At 38.2% G+C, this 27,052-nt stretch overlaps 1 long non-coding RNA gene across 1 annotated transcript; it reads left to right on the plus strand.

The window, feature by feature from the left end:
* Positions 1-508: 508 nt before the first annotated feature.
* LOC104872436 lies at positions 509-17,051 on the plus strand. Its single transcript, XR_783175.1, has 3 exons — positions 509-721; positions 8,993-9,067; positions 16,932-17,051. It is a non-coding gene; the product is annotated as an uncharacterized LOC104872436 (long non-coding RNA).
* The last annotated feature ends 10,001 nt before the right edge of the window (positions 17,052-27,052 follow it).

Here is a 27,052-nt window from a genome sequence, read left to right on the forward strand (position 1 = left end):
TTTTCCTCAGAGGACATTTCTGGGCACTTCTTATCGTCTCCCTTTAACACTGATCTCTGGGAGTCTTAAACGTGCAGAAAGCAGACTCGGTTTTGCGGCTGCCTTAAAGCAGATCTCCATTACTAGAACACAGGCTCCTTCAGCTCTTGGAAAGACACTGTCAGGACATTGGGAGAGAAGCCACGGACTGGGAGAAAATATTTGAACAAGACATATCTGATAAAAGATTTATCCAGAATCTACAAAAATTAAAAACTCTTAAAACTCAACAATAAGAAAAAGAATACCCAATTTAAAAATAGGCAAATAGTCTGAAAAGACGCCTCACTGAGGAACATATTCAGGGGCAAAACACGTATATAAAAAAAGGCTCAACTTTTCTGTCATCTGGTGTCGCGGTTTAGATCTAAAGGTCCCCCAGAGCCTCCTGCTTTGGAAGGTGATTGGATCGTGAAGACGTCACACTCACAGCACATTGGTCAGGGATGAGTTCAGAGGCTGGCGTGACTGCCCGGAGGTGAGGTCGGAAGAGGCGCGTCCCTGAGGGTCGCGACCTGGAATGGTCTATTCTTGTCCCTGGCTCCTCTCTTCTCCCTGTTTCCTAGCTGCCATGCGGTGAGCAGCTTTGCTCCACCAGGCCCTTTCCCTCGCCACACTTCCCCCTTGGAACCAGCCCACCACCGACTATGCAACTGCAAGTGGAAAAAAGCCCTCTCCTGCGGTAAGTTACAGAGGTGTTGAGATCAGAATGAATAGCAAACACCAACTATTCCGCTTGGAATTATTCTTCCAAAGGAGCTAGAGCTTGATTTGATTACTTTCAGAACACCTTATATTCCAGGACAGTGTTGAGAACAAAAGAGTGGCATGGTTATATTTAATGGCATTTAACACTTGGGTGTCATGAAAGGGAAAAAAAACCAGGAAGTGAACACTGTCGTACAGTGGTGACTACAAGTGTACCCAAGGCTTCCCCTCCCTGGGGAATAGCATCAAAAACTTTGGAGGAGGGAGAACGACATCACTAAAGCAATCTAGCCAGTCATTACACAAAAACATAAGTGAATTTTAAAAACAAGCTCTGGAGCCAGAGAGAACCAGTACCAAGCTGCAGCAGTACATTATCTAAAATTTCCAACAACAACAACAACAAAAAATAAAGAAATAGGAACATATTATCCAGACACCAGAAAAGAAGCAGGCAAAAGAAGTTTCCTATAAGAGAACCAGATGGTAGGTTGATTGGACGATGAAACCAAAGTAACCACGAGAAACAGATTCATAGAACTAAAGGCAACCAGGGTTAAGTGGCAATACTGTATTAAACAGAGAATATTAATAAAGATAGAAACATAAGGAAAGAACAAATTGAAATGGTAAATCAACAGTATGACCCCTGGTGTCACCTAGCAGCTCCTGGGGCCATTTTTTCTGCTGCCTTGTCGTTTTCAAGGTATCTCTGAGTATATGGTCACCTGCCTGAGCCCCATCTTCCAGATCTGACTGTCTCCTCATGTTGGTCATGGCTGCTCCCCCACTTCCAACAGACTGCTTTCTCTCCTGGATTACTGCTTGGCTCCTTTTCATGCACTATAATTCTTTTCTAAGGTGGTCCTTCATATTTTGAATCATTTCGGTTAGCTCCATTAGTTTTTATTTGTCTTTTTCTAGCTTGCTGACCATTTGTTCATTAATATCACTATCTGTTTAGTTATACAACCCTTTCAACCTAGTTTCTTTGTTTCTTTTCCTGTTTTATATATAATCCATTTGGTAAAGCCATTGTATACAAAACCATTCAGTTTTTTCTTTCCTCCCCATCAATGCCTCATGGATAGGCAGAACCAATATTGCCAAACAGACCAGACTATCAAAACTTATATAGAGAGTTAATGTGAACTCCATGAAAATACCAACAACATTCCCCACAGAACTAGCAAAAACAACACTAAAATTTGTGTGGAACAAGAAGAGACCCAGAAGAGCAAAAGCAATCCTGAGCAACAAAAGCAAAGTAGGAGGCATCATAATTCCACATTTCAAATTATATTTGTTTGTTTGTTTGTTTGCTTTGGCACCAGGGATTGAACTCAGGACCTTGAGCTTATGAGGCAGGTGGCAGCAACACTGAGCTAAATCCCTGGCCCATTTTAAGCTATATTACAAAGCTACAGTGATAAAAGCAGCATGGTACTGGCACCAAAACAGACACGTAGGTCAGTGACACAGAACAGAAGATGCAGAAAGGATCTCAGGCACCTTTGGTCACCTGATCTTTGACAAAAGGGCAAAAGCCACACACTGGAGGAAAGACAGCCTTTTCAACAAAGGGTGCTGTGCAAACTGCTTACACAGGTGCATGAGATTGAATTCAGACCTTATCTCTCACCATTTACTAAAATAAAAATGGATTATGACCTAGACACTGAAGCAGAAACATTTAACTTGCTGGAAGACAAAACACAAATTAACAAGTGGGATTATACCAAGTTAAAAAAATTCTGCCTAACAAAAGAAACAACCAAAAGCAGGAAGAGACAACCTACAGAACTGAAAACTTTTTTACCATCTACTCCTTGGATAGAGGACTAATACTTAGAAGATAACAGAATATATAAAGAATTCCAAAAAATAGAACTCCAAAGTAAAACTCCAATTAAAAATTAGTTATTAAATAGATACAGAAGAAATACAATTGGCCAATAAATACATGAAATAAACATTCAACATCATTCTTCCAGAGAGAAATGCAAATTAAAACAACACTGTGATTTCTTCTTATTCCTGAAAGAGTGGCTATTATCAAGAAATCAAATAACAAATGCTGGCAAGCCTGCACAAAAAATAAAAAAGGAATTCTTCTATGTTTTTGGTAGTAATGTAAACCAGTATCACCACTCCGGAAACTGTATGGAGATGTCTCAAAAACTAAGAATAGAAATATCATTTGATCCACATGTACCTCTTCTGGGTATATTCATGAAAGAATTGCAAGACAACATACTATACTAATACACAAATATCCATGTTTATAGTGGCACCATTCACAATGGCCCAGTGCTGGGACAGCCTGGATGTCCATCCACAGATGAATGAATAAGGACAAGATGGCATATTCTCACAGCAGAATATTATCCAGCCACAAAGAAAAGTGAATCACGTCATCTGCAGAAAAATGTATAAAATGCAAGACCATTGTGCCAAGCAGAATAAGCGGGACTCACAACGTTATATGTCCCATTGCCTCCTATTAGAGAAACCTATAAACAAATGAATAAATGAATTTAATGTAAGAGAGATGCCAGGAAATTAGAAGGTAAACTGGAAGAGAGAGAAGAGGACCAGTGCAAAGAGGGAGATAAGGAGGTGAGGGTTAATGTAATTTTAAACAATCAATAATGTTAAAATGCAGGTGCTGAATCCCTGAAACGAACTTCATTTGTTTGTATTACTATTACACACTAATAAAAATTGTATAGAGCACCAGAAAAGATAATTAATTAGATAATTAAAATATACAGAATAAAGTATTTTTTCTCTTTTCCTTCTTTGACCTCAAAAGCAATCATAAAATTGTATGTGTGTGTTTATATGTACATGCATACAATACAAAGCAGAGATTGTCATATTTGATTCACATACATGATACCTACTAGACATACATTTTAGATGTACAGATCCCAAAGTCTGAAAGTAAAAGGATAGAAAAAAATATATTAGGCAAACACCAACTAAAAGAAAACTGAAGCACTATACAGCTATCAAACAAGATGTTCTTCAAACCAAAAAAAAAAAAAATGATACTAAAATAGAGGAACGTTTTGCAAATATAAAGAGATGAGGTATTATGAAGACATAATTATAACACATAATAGAGCATCAAAATACAAAAAGCAAAGACTGTCAGAAACAAATGGGTAAATGGGCAAATCAACACTTAGAGTTGCAAGCTTCAGCATCCCACTTTAAATAATGGATAAAACAACTGTGCAGATTACCAAAAATTAAATATAAGGCTTTAATAATACCACAAATCAATTAGACATAATAGGCATTTGTAGAACATTCCTTCCAACTACAACAGTATATATTCTTTGTGCGTGTGTGTGTGTGTGTGTGTGTGTGTGGTACGGGGGACTGAACTTAGGCTCCACACTGAGCTACATCACCAGTCCTGTTTGAATATTTTTTGTGTGAGACAGGGTCTCACTAAGTCACCGAGTTGCACAGACTGGGCTCAAGCTTGTGTTTCTCCTGCCTCAGCCTCCCAGAGTGCTGGGCTTACAGGTGTGCCCCACTATGACATATATGTATGTGTGTACATTCTTAGTAGACATTCTTCCCAAGTACACAGGGAATATTTTCCAGGGTATAGTATGTGCTCAGCCATAGAACAAATCAAAATAAATTTTACAGGATAGAAAAAATACAAAATATCTTCTCTGACCACAGGGAAGTGAAATTAGAAATCAGTAACAGAAAAAAATTTTAGGAAACTCATAAATATCTAAAAATTATACATTACATATTGATACTAACTACTGATCAAAAAAGAAATAAAATGTAAAATTAAACTTACTTTAAGATGAATTAAAATGAAGAACATAGAAACATTCCTGGGATGTACCTAAAACAATCTCTGAGGGAAATACATGCCTAGAAACACCAGTATTAAAAGAAGAAGTTCTCAAATCACATAATCTTTTTCTAAGACACTAGAAAAATAACAGCATACTAAATTTAAAAAGCAAAAAAGTAAATAATATTGATTAGCATTAAAACAATGAAACCAAAAGCTCCTCTTTGAAAAGATCAACATAATTGACAAGTCATTAGCTTGATTGACCAAGATATTAAACAAAGCTAATGGAATTATAAATGAAAGAGGAAAACCTTTACAGAATTTTTTTTAAACAATAAAGGACTTCTACAAAAAAGTGCATGCCAATAACTTAAATCATTCAGATTAAGTGGATAAACTCCTAGAAAGACACAAACTAATAGAATGGACTCTAGAATAAATAGACAATCCGAGCAGACTTGAGTGACAATATTGAATTAGAAAAAAAAAATACTATAAAGAAAATCCTAAAATAAAAAGAAAACCCTATGCCCAGATAGCTTCATTGATATATTATATTAAATATTTAAAGAATACAGGGCCAGGGATTCAGCTCAGTGCCTTGCAAGCACAAGGTCCCAAATTTGATAAAAAAAAAAAAAAAAAAAAAAAAAAAAAAGACCCGAAATATTTAAAGAATACTTAATAGCAATTCTTCACAAACAAGCAGAGGAAAACAATTCTCAACTCATGTAATGAAGCAAGTATTTCCTTGTCATCAAAGCCAAACTAACATCATGCAAAAATAAAACCATATAGATACAAAAACTGTCAACAAAATTCTAGTCCACGAAATTAAACAACAGATAAAAAGAGTTATAGCTAGGCGTGGTAGCACACGCCTATAATCCCAGCACTCTGGAGGCTGAGGCGGGAGGATCGCTCTGAGTTCGAGACCAGCCTGGGCTACATAGTGAGTTCCAGGTCAGTCTCAACTACATAGTGAGACCCTGTCTCAAAAAACAAAAAAAAGAGCTTATGAATTTGTGAGAAATATCATCTAGTGATTTCTACAATAGTTAACATGCCTCCATGTGTTTCTAATAAAAATCATTTTGTGCTTAGTATTGATCCTGTCACTCCAAATATTTGTCAAATGAACACTATATGGAGAAATTCCTACTAAACCTCCCAAATCTAATATAGTGAAAGAATATAAACCGTGAAATAAAGGACTCCAGAGATGGACAGATTCCAATACAGGATAGAGTCACAGCCCTGTGGAGCTCCTTGAGCCAAGTCACATAATCTATATTTCAAGTCCTTTTCTGAAAGAGGATTGCGAACCTCGGGGAGGTTGGTGACATTTTGTCTCAAGTGCCGGATCCAGTTGATTGGTGAAGATGCCTCGAGTTCCGGGAAGGAAGCACAGGTCCAGCGAGGAGAGTTCATGATCAATTTGTCATGAAGGCCGCAGCCATCGGTGAGGGAAGTTTTGAAAAGCGCGTGTTAACTCTTTTCTATCTCTGCTCTCCTTGGATGGAAAGACTGCTCGATCTTTTCTATAAAAAAATGATCTGATTCATCATGCTCTATATTCTAACTTAATATCATTATCAGTGGTAAAATTTTATTTGCTTTCCTTTATTTTAATTAATCATTAATTATGGGGTTTTAGGGTACAATCCTTTTTGGAAGTGACTAAGGATATCTGGATAACAATTATCATGTTTTTTTGGGTTTTTTTTTTTTTTTTTTTGTCTTGTGCATTCTTTCCTTTCCCTCTCTGGCCTCCTTTTTTCCCCTTCTCATTTGAACATTTCCTTCCCATTTCCCAGAATCTATCATACATTTTGGTCTTTATTTCCACTTTCAGTTTCTCACACCAGAGAAACAATGTGATATTTAAACGTGTGTGTCCGATTTACTTCATGTAAGAGCAAAATCTCAAGGCGCATCTGAGACATGGTAGGAATAGCAGTACCTACCTACTTTATGTGTTTAAACTTCTTTTTTCCTTTGAGTTTATTGGTTCTTTTTAGGTACACAATACAGTTACATTCATCATTGGGATCTTGTACCTTTACATGAGAGATCTTGGTTCTTATTTTTCCCCATTCCCTGCCCTCCCTTCACGCCCTCCACCCTTCCTAATTACAAAGACTTTGTTTCCATTTTTTCTTTTTTCATATTTTTTTTCTTTTCCCTTCTTTCCTTTTCCATACCCTTCCCACTTCCCCTTCTCCTTTAGACCTTTTCTTCCTATTTCACATTACCAGTTCCACCAATTGAACCTTATTTACACTTTTGGTTTTCAATGTGTTTAAACTTTGATGTCAGGTGTATAAAAGCACTCGGGCCCATACCTACTGTGTGGTAAGCTTTCCATACGTATAAGCTTTATAGTTATCATTGCCACTGTTTACAGTAAAGAAAATGAGACAGAAAAATTAAGTGATCTGCACGACGCATTTGAGTGGGAAAGCGACAGAGTTAAATCTGACTCAAGGCACGGCATGATCTTTCTACAACATAGAGCAGCACACGTTACTAGTGTAAGGTTAGGTCAGAGTTCTGGAAATGGGAAAGTAATAAATGGCTTTGGTTCACCCCTTTCATGAAGTATTCCACAAACCAATTCTACTGATAGAAAAGAATTATTTTTTCCAACATGGAAAGATAATCAATATCTACTATTACATTGTCAAAACATTAAAAGTGTACACTAAAGCCTTTCAGGACGACGAACACAAGGAACTAAATCCTTAGAAGACACATACACCAAGGCTCTCTCTGCTCTGTGAGAGTGTGGGGGTTTTTCTTATCACTATACGTACTTCTCTGTACTTTCAACATATTTACATCGAATGTGTTTTGTCTCAAAATTCACGTTGTAAGTTCCCACCCCTTCCCTCCCAGAATGAAACCTTGCTCTGCATAGCCCACCTGCCCCGGGCCTCACAGGGCCACACTGAGCCAGCCAGAGCTGTGAGGATTTGTCCGCAGCAGAACACGTGACTTGCCCGTTAGCCAATCACATTACTACCTGCGATTTGTTCCAAAGAGCTAATTTTAGTCATAGCAAAATTTAATATTCTGTGGGTTCGGGGTGTGAACTATGTAGAATGGCAGAAAAGAATTGAATATCTTACTCTCCCTGGTCCTCTGTACCATCGCCATATATTTAATATTCTTCCTTATGCCCGAAAGAACTTGATACAGAGCTAACAACTCCATTTTTTTTCACTGTGGTAAAACACAAACTTTACCATGGTAACCGTGCAGACGGAGGTCAGGGGCATTAAGAACACTCACATTGTTGTGTGATCACTGCTGCAGAGCTCTTCAACTTGCTGAACTGAAACTTCACACCCACTGCAGGAGCCCAGTTTCTCTCTCTTCCCATGCCCTGGTCAGCACCATTGTCCCACTCGCCTAGGCGGGGTCATGTGGTATTTGTCTCCTTGTGACGGGCTTGTTCCCCTGCGTACAATATCTTCAGGTTCATCCACATTGTAGCATGTCAGAATTTTCTTTTCAAGGCTGAATATTTCACTGCATATTTTCAGGTAACCGTTAATTCACCAGCAGTCACTTGGATGGCTTCTATCCGTTGGTTGTTCCAAATAATGGTGCCATCCACATGAATATACAAAAATCTCTTCAAGTTCCTACTTTCAATTCTTTACATAACTGAAGTGGAATTGCCAGATTATACACCAGTTGTTGGAGAGAGTATCTGTTCTTCCTCAATGAATTATTTTGAGACTCTTGCTGAAAATCGTTTACCACATAAGTGAAGGTTTATTTCTGGGATTTCTATTTTGTCCCATAGGTTTATATGTCTATCTTTATTCCCATACCACACTGATTTATTATAGTTTTGTAGTAAATTTTGGAGTATGAGAATTTGCTCTTCTTTTCCAGAGTTTTTAAATTTACTATCCAAGATCAGTTTAGGGTAGATTTTTCCATCTCTGCAAACATAAAGAAAAATCAATGGGATTCTGAGGGAGATTTTTACTGTAGATGGTGTTGATCAGTATTTACATCTTAACAACACTGAATCTGCAAATTCAAGATGGAATGTCATTCTGCTTAACAGAATCTTAATTTTTCTAATGACTTTCTTTTATTTTTCTAGCCCCTATTATCTCTCACTACATAGTGCATCTTTCTCCTGTAGTGTATTGAGGCTTTCGTAGCTATTACTTTGTTTGAACTTGTTTGATACATAAAACCTAAGTATTTGGAGTTCTTAATACAGATTTTCAGGAATAATACGTTGCGATTGGTCCTGGGTAGTTGGAATAGTTGGTAGTGACATCATGAATGTCACAGCCCATATTGGTGAAATAGTACTTATATAATAATGGAAGACTATATACAAAAAAACAAACATCAGAGTCCTCAACTTTGCTCTGTTGTCAGTGGCTGTGGCATTTCCTTAAGGAATGTGAGTTGTCATAGAGACGGCAGGAGTGACGAGATACAGGTAGAAATAAGGTAAGATTTTTTTTAAATTAGTTTCCTTCGTAAGCCTTAAGTATGAGTATATGGCCTATTTGTATATTATAACAAATCTTCAAAAGTTGTTCAGTAAGACCCCCTAGCCTCATAGTCTTTCCTTTAAGCCCCCTAAGATGTCGCAAGTACAGAAGTGCTCACCAGGACCAGATTTCAGAAGGGATCAGAAGCTGAGAGCCAGGACACAACAGGCCGTGAACGCATGAGCATGTCTAGTGCCCTTTGAGAATTCTCGCGGGAAAAAATGCCTTCTGTTCTAGTGAAGACAATCCGCATCGATGCGGCATTTTCATCTGTAGACTACAACTTGAAATTACAGAAATGCTCAAGTTAAAAGCAGACGCTAAAGAAGAGAAGCTGTTTGAAGCCAAGTCAAAATTAAAAGATCAGTTATGCAGTGCAAGAAACTGGGACTAGCGTGGTAGCAGCGCCAGGTATGCAGTCGTGGTAATCAGTACCAGCAACAGGAACCAGAGCGAGACGCTGTCCCCACGGAACCGCTCAGGAGCAAATCCCCTCCCATCAGTAAAATGACGTAGGCGACGCGCACCTTCGGCCTGAAACTGAACCTCCCTGTGGGATTCGCACGATCCACCCCATCTCTCTGCCTCCACCCCCAGCCCCACCCTTTGCCCCACAGTCCGAGGGCTCCAAATACTGAACCGCACTCTGACCCTCGAATGGCCGGCACTGCTTCTCCTGCGTTCTTTCTGAAACACACACCCCAACCTCCTCCTTCTGATCCATGGCTCCCGCTCAACTTTCAGGGCTCTGCACCGAGCGCTCCTCCTGCGGGTCCGAGCACGCTCGGTCTCTATGTTCCCTCCTGCAGAGAAAGCTCCTGGAGGACTGGCTTTGCCTCTCTAGCCCCAGACGTAGCCCAGGGCCTGACGGGTAGTAGGAGCTCGGTAAGGGTTTGTTAAATTACCCCAGTGTTGGTTTGAATGAAAGCCAGACGTTTAGACTTAACTCACAAACTCAGTTATAGGTCTGGGGGTTTAGTTCAGTGGTTCTGCCGCCTGCCTCACAAGCGCAAGGACCCGATTCCATACCCAGTATCGCCCCCCCAAAAAAACAGTTATAAGTAGCTTATAAAAGAATGGGGATTTAGTGGTGGCAGAATTACGAGATGAAGTAAAATTCCAGATGAGATCATGAAACAAGTCAGAGGACCACTTTGGCTAAATGAGGCAGCCCTCCCTCTCCCAGCCTCCCACCGCTCCTCCCTAACCGGATTTCCGCTCTTCTGTAAGTTTGCCTACAGCTCTTCGAGCTCGTTGAGAGGAATGAATGACCCGTGCTTTTTTATCTCTAGCACTTGATAAATGTTAAATGGGTGAATGACTGAGACAAAGGCACGAATCTTTTGTGCTAAACAATATGACATCAAGCCATATAAAGTAAAAACCATTACAAATGAAAGCAGAAATGACAGTTATGCAATCATGAGATATTTTAACACACCGCTATCAATCTATGACAAATCAATTCAATACAAAATAAATAAGGGCATGGAAGAATTGAATTACATAATCAAGTTACATTAATATATACCGAACTTTGTAACCCCAGAAATAGAAAATCCTTTCCTAAATCAAATATTTACAAAAATGGATCATGACTAGCCCGAAAAACTTTCAGCGCAAAGCACAAATTAAACAGAAGAAGTTTTGGAAGGAAATACGAACACAAGAAAAGAGGAAAATGGGAGAAGTTTTAAAACACTCGACTTACACTTGGAATGTAAATTACCTTCTCCTAAATGATTTAAAATGCTGCAGGAAAAGGAACATTTAAATTTAAAGGCAAGAAAAATCACCATAGAAGCAACTCAGTAAGAATAAGTAAGAGTTTTAAACTTACATAAATCAAAACTACAACGGACAAAAATTAATATGCAAATAATAAGCTCTACAAAGTATTTTCCAGAACCATAAAAATTAACATCTTTAAAAACAAAGAGCTCTCACAAATCTGTAAAAAAAAAATAATACTACTGCAATTTTAATGGCAAATAATAGTAATATACAATTTGATGATAAAATAGAAAGCAGTTGTTAAATATTTAAGTAGTTTAAGCTCACTACAGAAGAACTGTAACTTAAAGCATCATTTTTACCTATTAAACTAGTAACATGCTTTGGTTTTGTGATGACTTCATGCTCACTATCTTGTTTCCTCAGTGCTTGTTTTCAGGGCTAATCTAATAATGGTGAAGAGATGCCGTGAATTGGTCCGACCCTTATGCAATGCAATTTAGAAATCTTTACCAATGGTCTTACAGAGGCTAACATTATTTCTCGTTCCAGGGTGCCAAGTTGAGGAAACAGTCCTAATTTCATCTTCAGATTTATGCATAAAAATATTATTTCATAGCATTATTCATAATAGAAAAGAGAACTTTAATGTCTAACAATAGAGAAATGGTGAAGATTCACATAGATAGCTACTGAAATACAGTATTATGAAGCTGCTGAAATTATGCTTATAACACTTTTAATAATATGAGAATAGGATCATTTCAGTCAGGTTGCTGTATGAGGTATAATCAAAAACACAATGCAGGTTTCAATTTTTTTAAATTATTCCGGTAAAAGACACATTGTGGTTAATACTCCTCAAAATACACCTCTCGCTTTGAACACACATATTCGAAGAACAAGACGTTCTTGCCTCTTTCTACAGCAGTTCTGGAAATCTTCCTTCATGAATGTCTTTAGTTGCACTGACCTGGCTGCCTGTGTCCTGAATCCATTCAAAACATTGACATACCATGGTTATTTTGACTGTGGACAAGAGCCAGCAGTCTCATGCTGCCAGATCCAGTGGGTGAGGTGGATGAAGACCCTGTCATGTTTTTACAAGCCTGCCTTTCTATGGTATGCACTCAGCAGCAGCAGTCACCAACTTTTTATCACACCTCATAAAGACACTCATGAAAGAGGACTGCCAGAGCTGCTTCAGAAAGTGGCAAAAGTGGATACAGATGTGGTTTTCCTATAAAATGGAGCACTACACAGCCATAAAGAAGGAGAAACCAGAGACATTTATAGCTAAATGGATGCACATGGAGGCCATACTCTTAAGTAAAATAAATAGGACACACTTGAATAAATACCAAATAGTTTCTCTGGTATGAAAAACTAAAAGTGTAAATAAGGTTCAAATGGTATAACTGGTAGTGTGAAAGAGGAAGAAAATGGCTAAAGGGGAAGTGGGAAGGGGAGGGGAAAGGAAGTAAGGGAAAGAAAAAAATGTGAAAAGAGGAAAAATGGAAACAAAGTCTTTGTAAATAGGGAAGGAAGGAGGGGGTAAAGGAAGGGCCGGGGTAGGGGAAAAAATAAGAACCAAGACCTGTCATGTAAGGTACAAGATCCCAATGATGAGTGTAACTGTACTGTGTACCTAGAATGTACCAATAACATTAATGGGGAGGGGACAGTGGCAAGAATGATGGGTAAGTGTGTTTCAAGGGATTCGTGGCAATGTGTCTTTTACTGTAACAGATTGTTTTAATTTAAATATTTACCATATTTTTAGTTTACCCCTTGTCTAAAAACTACCTCAAAACTCCATTTCTTGAAGCAATCGCAGGTTATCTCCCACAGCTCTGTGGGCAGACCTTGCAGTTCTGCTTTGTAATTTCCTGACAAGGATTCTGGAAGGGCTAAAAGGCCCCAGATGGCGCTTCTCATGAACCTCCCCATAAGGCTCTTTAGACTTCTTCAGAGAATGGGACAGAAAATCCAAAAAGCAGCAACGTGGAGCTGCAGATCTTTTGAGACCTGCTCTAGGCAGTTACATGGCATCACTTCTGCTGCTGTGTTTCATTTGCACGAATCCCAGGCCAGTCCCATTTCAAGAAGAAGGACAACAGACTGTGTCCCTCCGTGGGAGGACCAGTAGGGAGTGTGTGGCCACTACAGTGCATGACAGTAATAGAACATTAAGTGAACACAAACAGACTAAATATTTATGTATCATATGTATTTCATATTTTCTATGAATGAAAAAGCACCCAATCATCCCCCAGTATCAGTGGGCCATTGGTTCCAGAGATCTCACAGGTATCAACATCCACGAGTGCTCAACTCCTTTATATATAATGGTGTAGGATTGGTATATAACCTGTGCACATTCTCCCATACACCGAAGTCACCTTTACATTACTTACAATGCAATGTAAATGCTATGAAAATAGTTGTCATCCTCCACTGTTCAGGGAGAAATGATAAGAAAAAAGTCTATGTATTCAGTATGGACAAAATTGTCAAATATTTTTAATCCCAATTGGTTGAATCCACAGATACAGGAAGGCCAAATGGATTATACCCAGATTTATACCTTACATATGCACAAAGACACTAGGTAGTAGAAGCAGCATGATAATTCACAGTGGACCCTTGACTTACGAACTCAATTCATCCCCAAGGGCTGGTTGTAACTCAAGTCGGTTAATGAAGGCTCAGGCTACTCTGCACAGCCTTCAGTCTCTCTCCCGTACACAGGCAGATCTCAGTGTCCCTAAAGAGACACCGGCCCAGGATTCCTCAATGCACCCCTCCCAGGAAAGGATGATGTAATGTTCCTTCTGGAACTATTTAAGGGTTAAATCAGGTCATAATTCAAGACTTTGTTCATAAGTTAAAACTAAAATTCCAGCCGTAACCCAAGTTGTTCGTATGTCAAGCCAGTTGTAACTCAAGGGTCCAGTGTACTTCTTTCAAGTTTTCTGTTTTCCAAAGTTATAGCCACGTGCAACTTTTAAGTTGGAAAATGTTATTTTAAAGGTGTTTTATTCCCATATAGAAACACATAAAGCAATTTCCTACAAAAGCCTACAAAGCCCTAAAGGAAATTAAATCAGAAGTGAAAGAAGATCAACATCAAATTGAAAAGTAAAATCAAAGAGAGCAAGAGAGGGAAGATAAGACCAGGTAGCACTTGTATGACTCTTCTTTTGACTATATAGAATCTTAAGACATTTAAATAGTCAAACATTTCATAGCAGATTTATGACCACATAGAACAAATGTGTCAACTTATTTTCATCTTTTATAATACTGATGTGGTATATTGAATACGTTTCTGCCTCCAGAAAGGAAAAAAAAAGCAGCAACATTTCTGTTTTCTGTGTATGGATCTCAGCCAAGATAAAATAAATACAACAGAGGCCTGAAGCGGGAACTAATACAAACTGAAACATTTAAGAGTAGGTACTATCATAACACCTAAAAATAAAGTAATCATTCTTTTAAAAAATATGATGTCACTTTTATTTCTTCCACCATATGATTTTGAAGTTAAAGAATTTCTTTACAAAGGCACTATACTCTTTCAATATTCTATCATAAATTAATATCTCAGATGACATAGAAACACTAAGGAAGGAGGATATACATTTCTATTATTCAACTCTTTAGACAGAAATTGTTTTCAAGGACCCAGAGCTGCTATTGAATAGCTTGCCCTGCATCTCCAGAATTGTCAGAAGAGCCCCAGTGTCATCTTTGCATACTGACTGCCAGAAGATCTGGGAATAGTCTTGGCTTGCCCCAGCAATCGCATATTTTGGAAAAGAATTATCTCTCAGCAAGTATTCTATGGTCCAACACAATTTAAGAAAGAGAAATACCAGGAAAACAGTCACCAAAAAAAGAAGTGTGCTATTTACAGACACACACCTGTTGGATTTCAAAATATCACCTCTCCCGATTCACGGAGAACTGCTGATGAAATCCTGTGGGATGCAGCCTTTTTCCTTACAGCCTGAGAATCTAACCCTATTCACCTCCGATTCACAGACAAATTATCACCCATGCTCCTCAGAACAGAGGGATGGGCCAGCTGATCCCTTCCCACGATGTAAGTGACAATATGTACCAGGCAGGAGAAACTGATGACATGCGAAATTATTCTGAAATTGTGAAACATGGAATTCTTTTTGGGGGTCATTCTTTTAACAGAAAAGGCCAACTGGGTAGCAAGGGCTCCTTTGGATCCAAGGAAATATGTACAACATTTTAATACTTTTCTGTGAAAGTATTTTTAGACACAGCTATGCTGTTTCAAACTCCATTACAGATTTCTGTAGACTAACAATTTCAGCCTCTTTAACCACTAATGAGACCTCAAGAGATTATTCTAAAGTACCTTTAATGCTTTCCTACTGATTCTTCGCTTGTTTATACACAGTTGCTCTAACATCATTAGGCTTCAAAGTTTACCTAATAATTATTTTCATTGTCCATAGATTCTGAGAACATTATGCTGGAAGATAAAATGGTTTAATTTTGTTTTCATGGTTTGTTTGTCCTGAGGGTTTATTTTAAACTTTGAAGTGTTTTGAGTTTTCATGAGCTAATGGCTAATCTATCTCCTTCAAGTTCAAATATTTAGTGACTCCCATACTTACTAGGAATTTAGTGTGCGTTGGGTGCCATTTATTTAGTGATTGGGGCCTACTACACGTAAATGTAGGTATGAAGTTTTCAACTGGATGACTGTGTGTGTGTGTGTGTGTGTGTGTGTGTGTGTGTGTGTGTGCGCTGCTGGAGACTGGACCCAGAGTTTCACACACTCCAGGCAAGCAGCCTACACTGAGCTACATCCCCCGCCCAGTGACATATACAAGCAAAGTCATTAAGAAATATTCCTTTAGGTTCTCTATAGCATCAAGATTTTGTTCAGGGCCCTATTCCACATTTCTGATGCACAATTTCCCATATGCAGTACAGAACTTTAATAAATGAATAAAGGGGAATCAAGCCTTCTGAGACAACAAGACAACGACGAAGCTAAAATCAATGTTTTGCAGCATCACGAGGAACCCAGGTCTACTAGAGGAGATGCAGAATATCAAACAAAAGCCCCTGGAAGTTTAACCTCCTCCTCAGTGTTAAGTCTTTTGTGTTCTGTCTCCTTTCTCTCTTTGCATTCTTCTTTCAAAAATGCAGAAGTAATCGTCCATGCTGCAAATTTCAAATTTAGTGACTCAAAACGTCTACTCATAAGAACAGCCGATTCCTAAATCCTAGGGATATGATGTTGTTCCTGTGTTCCACACTTGAAGTAGGAAGTTATGTAAGTTTTTTAATAACTTGAGGTTTTGTTGTAGGAAAGACTATCATTTTCCATTATTGCAGATACTAAATTAAGAACAGCCTCAAAATGAGCTCATTTTGCTGTTACAGAAAGTGATAGGAATGAAGAATAATTCACACTTCCTATAATAATCTTATTGTCTGCCATGCAATTTTGATTATACTGTCTTGTGTGGGATCCCCCTCCCTCTCCCTCTCCCCTCCCTCTCTCCCTCTCTCCCTCTCCCTCTCCCCCTCTACCTCCATCTCATCTTATTTCCACAAAAGGCACATTTCCTTGTGTTTAGACAGAAATACAAAGTTACATTTGGAAGGCAGCATTTCCGGATGTCCCTCCTCAATGACATGTACACTTCTGCTTTTATATTTGGTTAATAGTATCAAACTTATCTTAAGTAGATGTAAATATCTCTCTTACCTCAAAGTGCTAGAGTTTCACAAGATTAGAAACAGGACTATGCGTTTGAAAAGCGATGCTTTCATGATTCCTTCTAGTATCTTCTACAGGGTTTACCAAAATCCGAATACATTAGCCAAAACTACTCTGTAAAAAGTCAGATATCGTCACTGCCGTCGTGCCAAATAAACGCTTCTTCCCACAGGGACTCAGAGCACTTCATAAATGTTAAGGCTTATCTTTTAATCTCCCAACTCCCTTTTGAAATCAGGGGCTGTATTTACACCTGAAAGACTTTGATTCGAATCTGCCTGACCGTAGGTATTTATTCTTTCTATTTTAGGGTTTCCCGATGAAGAGTGCTCATTGCGCTCCATCCCAACATGACCCGAAGAGAAGATGTTGCTCAGGACCTTCAGCACGGAACTTGCCAAAGTAGAGTACGGAACTTCTGCCCTCCATCTCCAAGTATCTTTTTACGAACTTCCTGAAATAAAGGGGTTCCGCAAAAGTTATGCAAATCGTTGTCATTTTAGCTTTTGTTTGCTTTTATCAGGTACACTCCAATTTTGGCTTTAGCTTATTTAAAATGGAATGGTTTAAATTGTTTCAGGTGGGGATGGGGGATTTAGCTCAGGGCTTTCACCGCCTGCCTCACACATGCAAGGGCCCGAGTTCAATCCCAGTACCAAAAAAAAAAAAAATTTGTTTCATGTGGGACACTGTGAAATTATTTAAAATGCTTCTTTCTTCCTTAATATTTATAATATTACACAATCTTAAAAAAACATTTCAGTGTCAAGTAACTTAATTCTTCATCAAAGAAAGTAGCTCCTTTAAATAACTTCTGTAGTCAATCCCTGTGACCTCCACAGTGTATGTTTTTGCTAGGTAGGAAATGTCAAAGAGTTTGGAAAACAAGAAAAACAATTTGCCTCCACCATGAGAGTTGGCATCAACTTCTTCTCCTAGATGGTCTCTTCTACTGGCCAGAGCTGGGGAGAGCCAAGCTGTGTTAGTTACTTTTCTCTTGTTGCTGAGACAAAATACCAGACACCCAAAGTTAAAGGGGAAGGGGTTTATTTGGCTTACAGTTGATAGAGGTTTCAGTCCATAATCAGACAACTCCAAGGCAGGGACAGCAAACAGGCAGGGCAAAGCAGAAACAACATGCACACACAAGACAGCAAAGGTAGTGAGAGTTAACAGTGTCTCCCTGCCCCTTTTATCGTATTCAGACTACTCAGGGTGTGCAGCACCCACACCCTCAATCCTAGTGCCCTTGAGCCTAGCACTGCACCATGAATCAACTCCAGCTTCACACACTCTAGATCCAGCCCATGACCACAGGAGGCTTTGGGGAGACATCTAGACCCAAGCCACAGCACAAGTCAATGCCCTCACATATGAGACCTGGCATTCTCTGCGCTAATTTCAAAGTATTCTATAATAAGAAATAGTAACTAAATACTGTTTATACAGTATCATACCTGGGGTGGAAATTTTGTGATTCTTCTCTCCCAAGTTATTGTCATTTTCTTTTTAGCAAAGAATCGTATTTCATGTATTTACCAATTCCCCAAGATGAATGTACGTATTTTGTATTGCAAACATATACTCATAAAAAAAATCATATTCCCTCATTTCCTCTTCTCTGGAACTTTAAGGCGAACATAAGTGTTCCATTTGCATAGTTTTAGCAACTACACCTGTGGGTGTGTCCTTTTGGAGGTGCCCTGCATGTATGGCTCCCAGAGGTCTGCAAGCCTTGTTTATCATGCAAAGCAGTATCATCTACATCAGTGCTCTCCACGTCTTAGTGGGGAAGGACAGTATCATTGTTGTTGTTGTTTTTGTTGTTGTTGTTGTTTCAAATTGACCACAGGCTCAAATGTGGTCTTACTACATGTCTGGTATACAATTCACACACGCGAGTCTGACATACCCAAAGTTCTCTGCCCAGCCAGTGGGTAGGCCCTTGATCCCAAGCATGGATGTGATCTGCTACATTTTCTAAATACTTATTCTTTATTTCTGTAACAAAGAGTTCACGGAGTAGCTTTGGTTGATATTTGACACAAATATCTATACCCATTAGTACAAAACTGTGACCACCAGAGGTGCTAGCTGAACTGTGGCAGCCTAAACACAGTGATTGCAGGACACTCCGAACCTAACAACATCCTCCTATCACCTGGCTTCTAGTTCACTGCCTGGGGATTACTGCCTGCTTCATCCTATGTACAATCCATGTCCAAAGTGGCATTGCCTTCTGTATAACTGAAAGGCAGATCGTAGTTTACAAGAGATAAAGTACCCACCCCAAATTATAAACTATATAATGTCAACATGTTGGAAGTATTTCAAAGGAAAAAAAAAACAAAGTTAACATCAATGGTAACAACTGAAGTGAGCAACTGAAATAACATACAGAAATCCAAAAAGTGAATATAAAAGATGCAATTGTGACTTATATGGACCTAAACTTTGGCATCCTTTGAGAAGCATTAGAAAGAGTAGGATGTGAACACACATACCAAAAAGAACGTTAAAAATGAATAGCAAAAGGATACAGGCAACGCTGGGTGCATCTAAAGTTAGTTGTCTCCCTTGTCGCTGACTGGCTAGGGACAGAGGAGGAAGCTGAGGAAGGCACTGCTCCCTCCTAGAAAACATCCTCATGATCAAGAAGCCCAGGGAAATTCTGGGAGACATTTGTGAGTGGAGTAGGAGAAATGTCACTGCTCTCTCCACTTACCTTTCCACAATAATACATTTTCAGAGATTCCCTTGAATGTTAGGCTGAGGCCAGCTTTCTCTGTTTCATTAAAAATGGCGAATAGCAAAGGTAACAAGATTCTTAGATTTATAGCTAAGTGGATGCACACTGAGGCCATGCTCTTAAGTGAAATTAATGTCACACGTGTGTAAATACCGAATCATTTCTCTGGTGTGAAAAAAGTAAAAGTGTAAATAAGGGTCAAAATGTATAATTGATATTGTGTAATAGGAAGAAAAGGTCTAAAAGAGTAGGGAAAGTGGAAGGGATAGGGGAAAGAAAGGTGAAAAGGAAAAAGAAACAATATGTGAAAAGGAAAAACATGGAAACAAAGTCTTTGTAAACAGGGAAGGGTAGAGAGGCTGAGGGGAGGGCTGGGGAATGGGAAAAATAAGAACTTGATAAGACATAAAGGTACAAGATCTCAAGGATGAATGTAACTGTACTGTATACCTAAAATGTACCAATACATTTAATAAAGATTTTAAAAAGCTTCTTATTTTAACCAGTAAACACTCAATGGAAATTCTAAATTAATTTGTCATCACTATAAGTTATGAAGAGACTCCAAATATTCACTCATTAATGAGAAAGAAAACCTGAAAATACAACAGGATGAAGGAGAACAACAGGGAGATTGTGGGAGATATTGTAACTGGAAGATGTGATATTTTAATTGTCTCTTATCTACTGTCTAATATCACCTTCAAAGGTCTCCCCTGGACAATGGAGAAAAATTAGAATTCTTCAGGCTCCCAGATCATCTCTCCTATCCTGAACCCTGAGGATGTGGGAGGCAAGGACACAAAGGCACCTGGCATTTGGAGAACATTTTCCCTTGTTGCTGTGTTGTTCACTGCTTAGTCAAACATCACCGCCTCTTTTGTTGGACCTCACTCCCTCGTCATCGCTGTTACCTTTCTTCTCCTTTCTAAGGAAATAAATAGGCAGGCAAGAACCTTGGGATGAAACTTGGAACCTCAAATGATGCAAAATAATTTGTGGATCTGTGTTTTGCCTGCAGAAAAGCAACTATTCATTATCAAAAGCAATCAGTTCAATGTGCACATCTAAAAGAGATTAAAGGACAAAAAAAAATGACAGCTTCTGGTAGGAGGAGGAGTAGGGAGAGCCACTCATCTATTTAACATTACATATCTACTTCCTAACAAAATATTTTTCCGAAGTTTACTTTAAAACCCCTCACTGGCTCTTTCTTTTTTTACCAAGCTTGACTTTCCTCCTGCAAACTTAGAATGAGGCCTTTGGTTGACAGCAGACTCTGCTGTTTATGTGCTCTGTAGACTTCCCAGCGTCTTCCCTTCCCCAGGATTAAAAACGAACAAATAAGCGCCAGGAATTTAGGTCAGTGGCACCGTGTGTGCCTCACAAGCGCAAGGTCGTGAGTTAGATCCCCACCCCACCCCCAGACCAAAAAAAAAAAAAAAAAAAAAAACAAATGATCAAAATATGTACATTATGTAATTTTTATAAGTATTGAATAACAAAGCCAGTGAAAGGCAGCTTTGTCAACATAAATTAATACAATGTCACACACGGAGGGATTCAAGCAAGCGGCTCGGGTATTTTCCACGGTCCCAGAACGCAGTTTGTGCAGAGAAGCAGGTTATCAGCGCGCAAGCCTCTTCCGGGTGACTATTTCCTGAGCCACAGGTAGGTGCTCCAGGAGGAGAGAACTGACCAAAACTACCGAGATCATTCGGTCTCCTGGGAATTTAAACTTAGGATCTCAGAGATGTAGAGCCTGGGAATCGGTGAGGCTAAGCCCTCTGCTCAGTCCTTCGATTCCTTCTTACTTTCAGGATGTAGCCCATAGCTTTCTACCAAACTCTTCCTTTTTGCTACATCAGTTAGTGTCCGATCTCTTTGCTCATGATCAAGAGGACACCTTCAGTTGTGGCTCATGGTTCACCACAGCCGTTCCCTCTCAGAAATGCAGAGAACAGATACGTATTTGAATTTTACAAAAAAAAAAGTAACAGCAACAGTGTAATATTTACAAGCAGTATTGTGACATTTTATGAGAAATTCAAGCCTTTAACTCGAAAACAAACACTAAATACCACAATTATCAGAATTAGCATGTCGTTTTTGGAAACGAGGTACAGAGACAGGAAATTATTTCTTACTTACTATGTTTTTGATAAACTGAAAAAACTGCTAAAGGAAGAAAGCTGGCTTTTGCACTTTTTATCTAGATACTTTTTGGAAATACAAGAGCTTTGGGTCCTGTTTCATTTAGAAATATAAATTAGAATGTATACACTGAAATACAATGTTGAAAACAGATGATGATGTAGAAATTACTAGCAAAAATTTGTGAGGTTTTTTAAATAGATCAGTTTACCAAATGAACATACTTGCAGTGAAGTACATAAACTGTTAACAAGACAGTGTACTTTGTAATCTAAGCACTATATGACAAAGCAAAGGAAGAAAACAAATCATCTTAGGAATAAAAGAAATTCCCATATTGAAATCTTGCTGCTAAAATTTCAGGGTTCTATAATAGCTTTCCTTAATGTTTTTCTTGAAAGTTTTCCATAATTTTAAGGAACTGATTCATTTGCTAGACTAATCTGGGAAATATCTTAAAGAGTGCAAAAATGGTACCAAAGTTGTATTTTTCAATAATACCTTAGAGTTGTAATTTTTATGAACCACCTTTAAGAACTGATTTTGTTTCCCACTATTTAGATCTCATCCCCAACAACGTTTTTCATGTAAACATTTTTAAAAATAGGCATATCTTATAAAACTTATATAGAGAAATGCAAGGAAAACTAGAACAGTGAAATGACTTTTGAAAGGAATAACAAAACGGAGAGCTCCCCCTTCCCCACGGAAGGACCTGCTATGAAGCTATGGTCATTAAGACAGCATGGACTTCGTGTCAAAACAGACAACTAGACCAATGGAACTGAAAGGCCCGTGTGGAAATACACACGCAGAGATGTAGCTAAGCCTGCCCAACACAGTGACCCCAACTGAGTGACCCACATTGATTTTCTCACAGTTCTCTAAGCTGCAAGTCCCAGACCAAGGTGCCAGCTGCCTTGGTTTCTGTTGAAGCCCCTCTTCCTGGCTTGCAGACAGCCACCTTCTTGCTGTGTCCACACACGGAGTTTTCTTCTGTGGACAGGCTCTCTGGGGCCTCTTTGTTTTCTTATCGGGAAACTCCCTGTCATAATAATAGGGCCCCATCCCCATGACCTCATACCCTTAATTACCTCCTTAAGGGTTGCTCCTCTAAAAATAGTCCATATGAATTTTGGCTGGACTGAATTGAATCTATAACAAGGATAAGTGCCTTTTTTCCAAACCTGTAAAGGAAGTAGAGAAAGGACAATCTTTTCAACAAACACTGCTGGAACAATCGGGCTGCGGTGGCCAAAGAGCAGACACAAAGAACTTCAACCCATACGTTGTGCCATATACAAAAATCAATGCAAAATAAATTATAGGCCCAAATGTGAGGCCTAAAAGTGTAGAACTTTCAAGAGCACTATCAACAAAATGAAAAACCAAACAACAGACTGGAATACTATTATCTACAAACTACCTATCTGATAGGGGCTGTAGTTGGAATATATAAAGAACTCTCAAACCCCTAATAAGAAAGCAACCACATTTTTTTAAACAGGCAAAAAAAAAAAACAGAACAGACAATTCACCAGTGAAGATAAATGGATGTCCAACAAGTACATGAAAATACTCACTAGCCCTGGTCATTAGGCAAGGGTAAATCAAGACCATAAGAGGAAATTACCACACACCTATCACAATGGGTAAAATATATGTTTTTTAAAAAACTGACTATTCCAAGTGTCCTTGAGAATGAGACACAACTCTGCTCTGTTCAGAGTCCACCTGGAATCTGCTAGGGTCTGACACCCACCTACCAACCCCACAGCGGAAACTGTCCTCCGCCAAAATGGTACGGTAAAAGGAGAAAGTCACAACAAACTGGGAACTGTCACCAGACTCAAATGCTCCATGGAAGCAAGACAAAATAAAAAGCAAATTTTCCAATGTGTCAACTTTCTTCTTCTGGACCATGTTTCTTGGTTTATTGCACTGGCTTAAGTCAATGTCACAAAGATTTTCTCCTACATTGTCCCATAGATAGACCCAAGATCCAAGCCTGACCAAAAAACAAGGTAAGACCTAGACCCTTGTCTCGGACTGAGGTACTTTTTCTCACTGAAAAGTGGCAAACTGGTAAAATGCAGGTTTATATCTAATACTGTCTCTGCTCCTTCATAGAAAGTTAGTTCTTGCTTTCTATGGAGAATGGAGATTCACAAAGAGCAGGTAAGAGACAGACAAAAGCAAGGGCCTCATCCGCCTAAAACCAACATAAATCTCTCATTTTTCAGATGCACGGCCCAGAACATTCTCTTTGCTTTAAGACAAGTTGTGTTTGTTTCCTTCACTGGGGCCAAGCAGACTAATAAAGTAACTTTTATCTGAAACAACTTTAGTAAAGGAAAGTGAAATTCCTAACATCCATCCACAGACTACTATAAGAAATTAATGATAATATACATAACTTGCTTAGCCCGGGCCCAACAAATATTAACCCCACAATACACGCACATGGTAGAGGCGGTAACCAGATTGTAGAGGGCTGATGAGCAAAAGGAAGAAGAGGATAGAAATGAGAGGAGGCGATTCTTCAAGTGTTTTTGCCACAAAGGAGACAGAGAGGAGAACTAGGGCTCATGGGAAGAGCTTTGCAAACAGAGAAGTCTTAAGCAGAAGTTCTCTTCCTGTGATATTCCATTGAGTTTATTAGAAAAAAAATTTGGCTTCTCATGTTCAGTCAATATCACACTAAATTTAATTTTGGTTGTTTCCTAACACCCTCAGATTCTTAATTATTATTGCTCTAAGGCCTGCTGATCTTATAAAATTTTATTACTTGCTTTAAAAGAATATATGAAAAAATAAAACAAAATGCTTATGAATTAGACTTTCAGATGGAAGAGACTTTAATTAAACTGTCTTTTCTTATAATTAGTGATATCTCTCCTAGATGCTGCTATTGATCCACTTTTCTCTGACATCTCCTAAGATAAAATTATAGTAAGAGATTATGTATTACTCTCTGGCAAGAAAAGTGACTGTATTAGAGTAACATCAAATTAGCACTCTATTTCATAAGTCAAAAACTAAATAGCATTCTGATTAATAAGTATTAGAAGGGATGGTAAACATACCTCAAAATTGTATGAATGGTGTCATCCTGAATCTTATTTCTTTTCCATAAAGTGTTAATTATCAATGCATCATAGCTTTTTCTATGATTCCTTTTAAAGTAGCATTGCTAGAGTTTAATAAGGGACTTCTCAAAATACAGTATCAATTCAAAGCACTAACTTGTGATATTATACTGGAAACAAAAAATGTTGATTTGATTCAAACTAAATTAATATTAAGTATTGCTCCTACTACCAATGAGGAAATGCCTTTTCCTACCACTATAATTTTCCAGGGGTATTGTTGGGGAAAATAGGAAATGTTGAAGTACAAACTAATTAACCAGAACTACTATAACTAAATTTTGTTTCTTATACCATCAAGATTTATAGTAGCAAACCTGAAAAATACTGTCATCTACTTTTGAGCACAGATAACTGATTCTACTTTCAGTAACACCTAGTAAAATTTTCTAGATTGTATTAAGGGTGACTAATATTTGTATCACTCATTGCTTACACAATGTGTTTACATAAATATCTCATTTGATCTCCATCAACTCCATAAAGTGAGATCTTTCACAGGTAAAATGAAAGTGAAAATTCAGAGACACTGATTAACAATTAAAATGCAGAGCTACTAACAAAGGAAACTAGAATTCAAACTCATCATCATCCAACCAAAAATTTCATTTCACAAATTTACATCTATCACTTAACATATTATATCTCCTAGTAAGAAACCCAACAAAGTTTCCCTGGTACAAATTCAAAAATAGCAAAAAATGAAAACACCATACAGTCCTCGAATCAGATCAAGCTTCCTATTGATCTTTCACCTCTCACAGTCAAGGCTGTGCCTTCATGAACTTCTTTTAAATTTTGATTCTTACAAGGAAAGAGCAAATTTCCAAGGGCATTATTCTGACCACACAGCCAGGGACGTCTTCCTGAGAATATCAACAAACACATCCCACTCTGACCTCCAGGACCTGGAACATGAACTGTGACTGCTTATCTCCTGCCAAGCCCCCGAAAACCCACTGGGTTCCAACCTTGGCTGCACCCAGTGGGTTCTCCTGCTTGGATTACTGCTTCAATAAACAGAGCCAGGTGGTGGCCAGTGAGTTCACCACCCATCAAGAGCTTTCTCTTTCCGTGCAATCTGACTTTTTCATAAAAGAAACACAGTCTCCTCTCAGCTTTGCCTTCCTATAAACTCAGTCTTCCTAGTTCGTTGATCCTTAAGACATCTTCAAAAATATTTTCATCCAAAAGATTTTTATGGGTGTACACTGTCACAACATTTCATTTATAGATTTTAAATTTTAGGGACTTAGAATATTATGTCCCTCTTTCTCTGCTTCTACTAAGCCAGCTCCATCAACTCTATACACACATTCCTGGTATTTTCATCTAAGGCACTTAAAGATCTTGGCTAATCCTTCCTATGGTAGTCACTGTTTGGATAGAGCTAATAAAACACCTTCCATTAAGGAATGTACATCCTACAGAAAGTACTGTTTTAAATATACGAATAAGAGAACTTCAGTAAAGAAGATGATTTGAAAATACACATGGAATATGAGCATTCATATATATTATTATGAACACTAATGCCATGTTTGTTTTGTTTTTTGTATCATGAGATTATAAGTGAATTATTTCATTTATAGCTCTGTACTCCTTAGGAAGCAAAAGCTGTCTCTAAGGCAAACTGCATTGTAGAGAGGAGTCTGGAAGAAAGAGAAGACAAAAAGTAAGCAGGGGTAATGAAAGACATTGCAGGCTTTGAATGAAGTCAACCGAAAACCTTAGAGACCCAAACAAAATTGACCTTGCTTGTCATTAATGTGTTTATAGATTGGATAAAATTGCAATTTTTGAAGATCAGAAATGGCCAAATATGAGCAGCTTCACATAGACTCTCCAAATGAAGTCACATGTACATAAATTACTCAAAAGAATAAACACCTTCCAATGGGCAGAGAGTATTGACAGGTGGATTCAACATTTGACTTGATGAGACCGTATAAAAAGGTTATTACAAATCTAAAGCAAGTTGATCAATAAGTTATGTGAAGAGAGTATTTCTAAAAGAAATATCAGAAAATAACATCAAGTTTTCTTCCATCAGTCCATTTGAAAATTAATGCTTTTTTTAAAAAATTCACTGCTAAGATTATGACAGCTGACAGTAACTTACTTAAAAATTAGACATGCTATGAGCTAATAAGCAGTGTTTAGGTTCAGAAAAAAATAGTATTTTAGGCTACTCTAAGTTACATGGTACCATCAAGTTCTCAATTAAATTCACTAGGGCTCACTTTAAATGTTACTTTTTTGTTAATATAATGAAGATGAGGGATAAAATTAGCTTTTTTAAAAAATCTTCCTTAAGAGGTAGGTGTGCTTGTGTGTGTGTGTGTGTGTGTGTGTGTGTGTGTATGATTATCATTACCT

This window comes from Fukomys damarensis, unplaced genomic scaffold (assembly GCF_012274545.1).
Source record: "Fukomys damarensis isolate Sample0158 unplaced genomic scaffold, DMR_v1.0_HiC HiC_scaffold_30, whole genome shotgun sequence".
Lineage (NCBI taxonomy): Eukaryota > Metazoa > Chordata > Mammalia > Rodentia > Bathyergidae > Fukomys > Fukomys damarensis.